General features: G+C 33.8%; 1 long non-coding RNA gene across 11 annotated transcripts; it reads right to left on the reverse strand.

The window, feature by feature from the left end:
- Nucleotides 1–2050: 2050 nt before the first annotated feature.
- LOC107480224 (uncharacterized) lies at nucleotides 2051–6685 on the reverse strand. Of its 11 annotated transcripts, XR_008006837.1 has the most exons (8): nucleotides 5914–6685; nucleotides 4838–5017; nucleotides 4424–4487; nucleotides 4244–4341; nucleotides 3749–3781; nucleotides 3493–3551; nucleotides 3055–3094; nucleotides 2051–2971 (listed from the first exon to the last, which is right to left on the reverse strand). It is a non-coding gene; the product is annotated as an uncharacterized LOC107480224 (long non-coding RNA). The 11 variants fall into 11 exon arrangements; XR_008006833.1 differs by lacking the exon at nucleotides 3749–3781; XR_008006834.1 differs by lacking the exon at nucleotides 3055–3094 and having other exon boundaries at nucleotides 2051–3000.
- Between the last annotated feature and the right edge of the window lie 755 nt (nucleotides 6686–7440).

Consider the following 7440-nt stretch of genomic DNA (forward strand, 5'->3'; position numbering starts at 1 on the left):
AGGAGCTCAAGCACTCCATAGGATCTTCAAGAGGAAGAACAAGCCGCCATCACTAAGGTGGACCCGTTCTTTAATTTCCTTGTTCTTTATTTTTCCTGTTTTTTGAAAATTATGCTTGTGGTTATCTATGTTTGTGTCTTGTGATCATTAGTGTCTTAGTGTCTATGCCTTAAAGTTATGAATGTCCTATGAATCCATCACCTTTCTTGAATAAAAAATGTTCTTAATTGAAAAAGAGAAGAATTGCATGAATTTTGAATTTTATAACAGTTTAATTATTTTGATGTGGTGGCAATATTTTTGTTTTCTGAATGTATGCTTAAACAGTGCATATGTCACTACAAAAAATTCTGGTAAAAATGGCGGTTTTTTTTTGTATTTGCGGCGGTTTGAACCGCCATTATTACCAATAATGGCGGTTTCGTAAAGCGACGTAATTCTGGGCGCCATTCTGGTTATTACGGCGGTTTTCTGAAAACCGCCACAATTTCCTGGGTTAAAACAGCGGTTTTTGAATAGGTTAAAACGGCGGTTCAAACCGCCGTTATTTCCATGGTTAAAATGGCGGTTCTTGAATAGGTTAAAACGGCGGTTTGAACCGCCATTATTACCCTAATAGAGTGGCGTTTTGGTTGGTTAAAACGGTAGTTCAAACCGCCATTATTTCCTAGGTTAAAATGGCGGTTTTTGGATAGGTTAAAATGGCGGTTTGAACCGCCATTATTACCTTGACAGAGTGGCGTTTTGGTTGGTTAAAACGGCATTTTTGAACCGCCATTTTTACCCTGACAGAAGCGTTTTAGTTGGTTAAAATGGCATTTTTGAACCGCCGTTTTACCCTGACAGTGACTTTTTTTATCGTTGTTTTTAACAATTTTTACCGTCATTTTTATCGCGTTAAATAAATAATTTTGTGATTAAAATTTCACAATAGCAAAACATCGTAATCCATAAATGAAATATTATATAACTCAAAAACAAAATATTAATATAATATATAATTTTTTATTATTGAAAATCAAAAGTAATAACTCCTATACAAAACCTTGTCTTACTAAACTTACCAAAATACAAGCATTGCAATAAACACTAATCAGTAAAATCTACCATCCAACTCCCTAAACTATGTTAATATCTAATAATGTATTTAAACCATCTAATAAGTACTATTTTTACTACTTAGAATATGAATATACAAGACAAGTAGCTTAGCTAAGTGATGATGAATAAGATTTGGAGGCCAAAAGTTTCCTCCTTCTGCGCCAGCAAGCTCGGTGGAACTTCGCGTCTTCGGATAAAAGATGGAAGAAACTTGCCTAATTGAGTGGTATATTGTGTTATAAGGCACAGACTTGAGTTCTTGAGGATGAAGGCTGAAATCCAGAACCTGCATGCAGTAGAAAAATGTCCCTTAACCAATTCCAGATTTGTCATATCAGTATATAAAACAAGCTGCTGTACTATTTGTAACCCTTAGTTAATCTCAAGTTCAATTGCTGCTAAAGATAAAACAGAACTAAAGAAATAATAAAAACAGAGACTCAATTTAGATATGAACCGTTAATGTGTTATTAAATTTAAGAAACCATTATTCCAACTTTATGACATTGCTTCCCATGCCATACAATAATCTAATTCAAGCGTGAAAAATAGGGCGTTCTTAACTGAATTTGTTTTTACTTGTAGCAATGAATTTTAAATTGTTCGAATCTAAGGTGTTACTAATAATTCAATCATTTCGAAAAGCTTGTGAAATTCTTGAGTAAAGTTACTATCATTATGAGTAGTTGGCATCTCTTTCATCTAGTTAAGAAGATGTAATATTGTATGACTAAGCATATGATCTAATCCTAAAACATAATTAAATTTGTGATATTCAAAATTTTACTTCCACCTACTTTGCAATTTGGTTCCAATTTTAATAAAACTGGCCTAAAATCATAAGGGTATTAAATTTCAGAGTCATGCAAAAGTAGGGGTTTTTTAACCCCAAAAAAACTACAAAAGTAAGTTTTTGTTTATTTTATTTTTTATATAAAATCTACCTCTATTATATATATAAATAAAAATTGAGAGAAATCTGATACACAATTTTTTTTTCAAACATAGCCTTCATTATATATGTACACTCTTTGTAATAATAATAATGGTGTGCCTTGCTCTGCTTGTAAATTATGTATGTTTATTTCCATTTATAATAAATTATGAATGCTTGTTTTTATACGGTACAATCCTATTGGAATTTGTAAACAAGAGGATTGAATTTGATTGCATTAATTCAATGAAATGAAATAAATTGAATCCTATTGGTCATTGTGTTGTTTCAAGAAAGAATTGAAATGTGGGGAGGAAAATTGTCTTGAAACAATGTGATTGAATTGGTCTCAATACAGTGTTCCACTACATGTTTATACATGCCGAAAAGAGAAACAAGTAGCATTTAATTCTATGCAATGTCAGTATAAAACTCGTTTGCACCATTAAATTAGGAACTGCCACGTAGATAAAAGTGACTCTTAATTGGATGTTAGTATAAAACTCTTCTACATTAATTAATTGTGCAAAACAACAGTGTTAACATCTTTTGGAGATTGTTTAATTCAATCAGCAAAGTACTTGTTTTAAAATGCAATTGATAGCTAAAACAAGAAAAAGATCATTACTTCATTTCAAAGAGTAAAAAAGATGATGCATATCAGAATTTAGATCCTAACCAGTCATCAAATTTTAACCGAGAACAAAGAAAATGGTAAATTTAAGGTGAAGTGCTTCCAAAATTAGCATCTATATGTACCAAAATCTAATTACTGCTCCAAAAGAAAGGTGTACCTCTGAAATTGCATGCTTGATTTCTTCTTGGCCTGCAATGCTTCAGCAAGCTCAATCTCCAAAGCAAGAACCCTTTCTAATGCATTGCCAGTGACAGATATTTCCTTGAACACAGGGAATATATTTCCCCATTCTTGATTATCTTGAGCAACGGATAAAATTCATAAGAATCTGAACAGAGAAAAAGACATGTTTCACAGCAATCAATGCAAATGAGTTATTTACTTCATGAAGGAGTTGAATTCTCTTTTTTCATCTTTTTCAACTGCAATAAGAAGACACAATTTAGATCACATTTACACCAGACACAATTTAGATCACATTTACACCAGACACAACAATAACATGTAGAGTAAAAGAAATAAAAAGCTGCATCAAGTGAGATATAAATGGTTTACATTATCCAAATATATTTCAAAGAATCTCTTTTTTGCAGCTTCGGTATCAAATCCTTTAACTCCTTTAACAGAGGCAACACCTCCCAAAAAGTTTGCTTCTCCTTTCATGTTCAAAGAAGTCATAAATAATATAAATAATTAGAGTTCAAATAACTAACTCATTTTTAACAAATGGTGTCGGCTAGAAAACATCATTATGTGTCTGCATGTATTCATTTCAATCTTGGTCCCTTTTCAGTGAAATTTATTAACCATATTCACTTACAACATCAAGGTCCCAAATTTCTATTGACGGTTCCATTGAACCAGCAGCTAAGAAGTTTCCTGCAATGACAATGAAATAATAATGAGATAGAAAGTAGAGGAAGCATAAGGGGATCAAGTCAAATTTGAGCATGCAAATGAAGGCTAGAATTTAGAACTTATTTACTAAAACAGACAAGAGCACAAAAAAACAACATATTTAATAAAAAAAAAGGAGGAAACATGAGAGATGCATTGACAAAGGCAATATTTCCCACCTTTCTCTCTTTCTTGAAGGCAGTCAAGCCAAGCTGTGGATAGTAGAAATGCAGGAATTATGATATCATGATAATTAGATATAATTAGAGAAAAAATAATGTTGTATTAATTTTTAGGTCCTACCTAACACATAGTTTTGTCTTTTATGTGCAGCCATGTAGTATTGATAGGAGATCTAAATTATAGAATTTCTCTACCAGAAGAATCAACACGTTTACTTGTTGAAAAGGGAGACTGGGATTCCTTATTACAAAATGATCAGGTATCTTATTAAGGTTTGAACTTTGAATATAATTTGGAAAAGCTTCTAGGAATATTCTTTTCTTTCTTTTTTTTATTATCTAACTTGTATTAATGGGATGCATGGACACAATAAAACTAATGAAGCTAATGATAGAGCCAGAGAACGGAAACATGTTAAGAGGGTGGTATGAAGGGCCAATCACATTTGCTCTAACATACAAGTATTTTCCAAATAAAAAAGATTTGTTTACCTCGAGAAGACTCAGATCGTCCTCAATACGAGCACAAACAATGACGAAATCAGTTGGATTAATGATCTGTCTTCGAGTTCTTCAGAGTCATCATCATCCTTAACAATGTAAAACAATATGATGTTGTAGAGTCACAAATGAAGGTCAACAGCAGAATGCAGACGATGAATTAGAACTTACGTTCTTATCTTTGATATAAGGATCCAGATCGTTACTTGGATAATAAAGATCACCAATCCTGGAACTAAATACCTCAACTCTTAAGGTAAAGATATTGAAAGCAAACCACAGAATTTATAAGTAAAGCGAATATATTATTCTCCAATTACAATTTATAAGAATAAAGTAGTTGTGGATTTATAACTTAGATAGAAAGCACAATTGTTAGGTAGTCAAGTTAAGGTTGATTTCTAAACAAATATTTAAGCCTATCATAAGCACAAAATCTGGCATATAAAATTTGGTTCCCTAAATACTAAAAATATTTCAACAAATAGCACAGAGGAACAAAACTATTTATACTTCTATTATGTGTACAAACTATGACTAAATCTAACAACAGAAACATGTCAAATTTCAGTAGATGCTCTATACCTCTTCCTTGAGTCTATTCTCAACATGGAGACTAGACAATTGCTACATGTTGAACTAACACACTAGCCTCTGACTTGTTCTTGTTGTAGCACCAACTTGGATAGCAATTCTACCCTCCTTGGACAGTACTGAGGTTGACAATGGCGATCGCTCGGACCACAGTAGAAGCTTTGATAGTTTCTGAGGAAAAAAACACAACAATAAATAAATAAATAGTAAATAGTGTTGTTTGAAGAGAAGTCTTCCTTATAGGAAGTTCCTAGCTCTCTAATTATATATAAATAGCTTCGGATAGAGATCTGCAGAAGTTTATATATATAGCAAAACACAAGAAACAGAAACAACACACTCTTCCCATGGCTTCTGCAAAAGAGAGCAACACTAATGCACGAGAAGCTGCAACTTCTTCGTTCCATTACTAACTCTCATGCTGTAATTCATTTTTTTCTTTCTTTTTAATTTCATTGAATTTCCTAAATTTAGAAAATGTTCATTCAGTATCCTTACATACATGCCTTTATTTTCTGCCATAGCTTTAATTCCAAAATATCTGGACATAGAAGAATTAAAAGACGTAACTGATTAAAAATTTATCTATGATAGGAATTAATTAATTCCAATTTCAATACCTTATCAGCATATCCAATGTGGAAGATCTTCTGAATCTTTTATTTCTTTCTTCAAGTAAATAACAAAATGTGAGCATGCAAGTCATGACATTGATGAAAAAAGTAAACAAAGAAAGCATGTCCTTGCTGGATTCACATTGGGAGCTAAGCTAGTTTTGAATTTCAAAAATACACAATGATGAACATGCAGTAGTTATAGTAATAAGCACCAAAGAATTATCATCTATAACAGAAAACAAGTTCCACTCTTTTCCATCTCTCTCAGGAAATTCATCAACCACATGGCAAGCATAACAATACTGAACCGAAATACAGTTAGTAAACAAGCAACTGAGAATGAACAAGAAGAGAAAGAGAATAAAAATATAAATTGCAAATGAACAGAAACACACTACGAGCAATGTTGAGTGGATCAAAGAAAAAGAGAATGCAGAAGTGAGAACGTACCGGCGCCGCTGGCGGAGGAGACACATTAATGGAAGAGGTGCTTTGCTCAATCTCATAAGCTATAGCGTAGTGACCAGATTTGGAAACGCGTCGATAGAGGAGGCGCCTTCACTCGAACGCAGAAGGTTGATGGAAGCGGCAGACATGAGATGAATGGTGGTGACTATGGCAGCGACAAGATTTAGGGTTTCAGATGAACTCACTCTCGTTCTCCTTTCCTTCTCCCTCCGATGTGCGATCTCAGATTATACCTAGAAGGAAAAAGAAAATTAACCAAGAGAATTATACTTAGAGAGCTATTGAGACGAAAGTTTCACAAAACTCAGATTCAACCAAGCAGGACCACCATTGAAGGGGAAAAAGAAAATAAAGGCTCTGCTAAAGCTTAACCAAATTAGAATTAAGAAAATTCAGGATCAACTAAAATGCATAAAACCAGATAGCAGAAGCTCCACCGAGGACAGCAATGATGGCGTTACTTGTGGTGAGGAGGAGATGAGCGACGGCGCAACGAACCCTCAAATCGAAGCCAATAAACCTAATCAAAGAAGAGCGCTCCTTCGAAGGTAGCAACAACGACATTGCCGCCAGAGGAGAGCGTTGTGGATGAAATCGCAGATCTCATGCTGCGATGGAGTTTCTTCTTAGTTCTCACATTGCGATGGAAGTTCGATTGAATAGCACCATGTTTATTAGTGAAATAAAAGTGTTTTTATATCAGTGAAGCAAGAGCAGGTAATGGCGTTTAAATCCGCCAAAATCACCAAAACACTACCGCTTTCTATGAGTAAATTATGGCAGCTGCATAAACCGCCTGAAGTTATGAATATAACGGCGGTTTTATTAAACCGCCATTATGTTGATGCCATTTTATACCCATTTTTTTGTAGTGTGTCTTTTGAATTTGTGGTTCATGAATGTTGGCTCTAGAAAGAATGATGAAAAAGGAGACATGTTACTGAGGATCTGAAAAATCATTAAAATGATTCTTGAAGCAAGAAAAAAATAGTGAATACAAAAAAAAAATCGAAAAAAAAAGAGAAAGAAAAAGAAAAGAAAAAGAAAGAAATAAAGTTGTGATCCAAGGCAAAAAGAGTGTGCTTAAGAACCCTGGACACCTCTAATTGGGGACTCTAGCAAAGCTGAGTCACAATCTGAAAAGGTTCACCCAGTTATGTGTCTGTGGCATGTATGTATCCGGTGGTAATACTGGAAGACAGAGTGCTTTGGGCCACAGCCGAGACTCAATAAGTAGATGTGTTCAAGAATCATCATACTTAACTAGGAGAATCAATAACACTATCTGGATTCTGAGTTCCTAAAGAAGCCAATCATTCTGAATTTCAAAGGATAGAGTGAGATGCCAAAACTATTCAGAGGCAAAAAGCTAAAAGCCCCGCTCATCTAATTAATACTGATCTTCATAGATGTTTTTAGAATTCATTGCATACTCTCTTCTTTTTATCTTATTTGATTTTCAGTCGCTTGGGGACAAGCAACAATTTAAGTTTGGTGTTGTGATGAGCG

Source organism: Arachis duranensis, chromosome 3 (genome assembly GCF_000817695.3).
Source record: "Arachis duranensis cultivar V14167 chromosome 3, aradu.V14167.gnm2.J7QH, whole genome shotgun sequence".
Classification (NCBI taxonomy): domain Eukaryota; kingdom Viridiplantae; phylum Streptophyta; class Magnoliopsida; order Fabales; family Fabaceae; genus Arachis; species Arachis duranensis.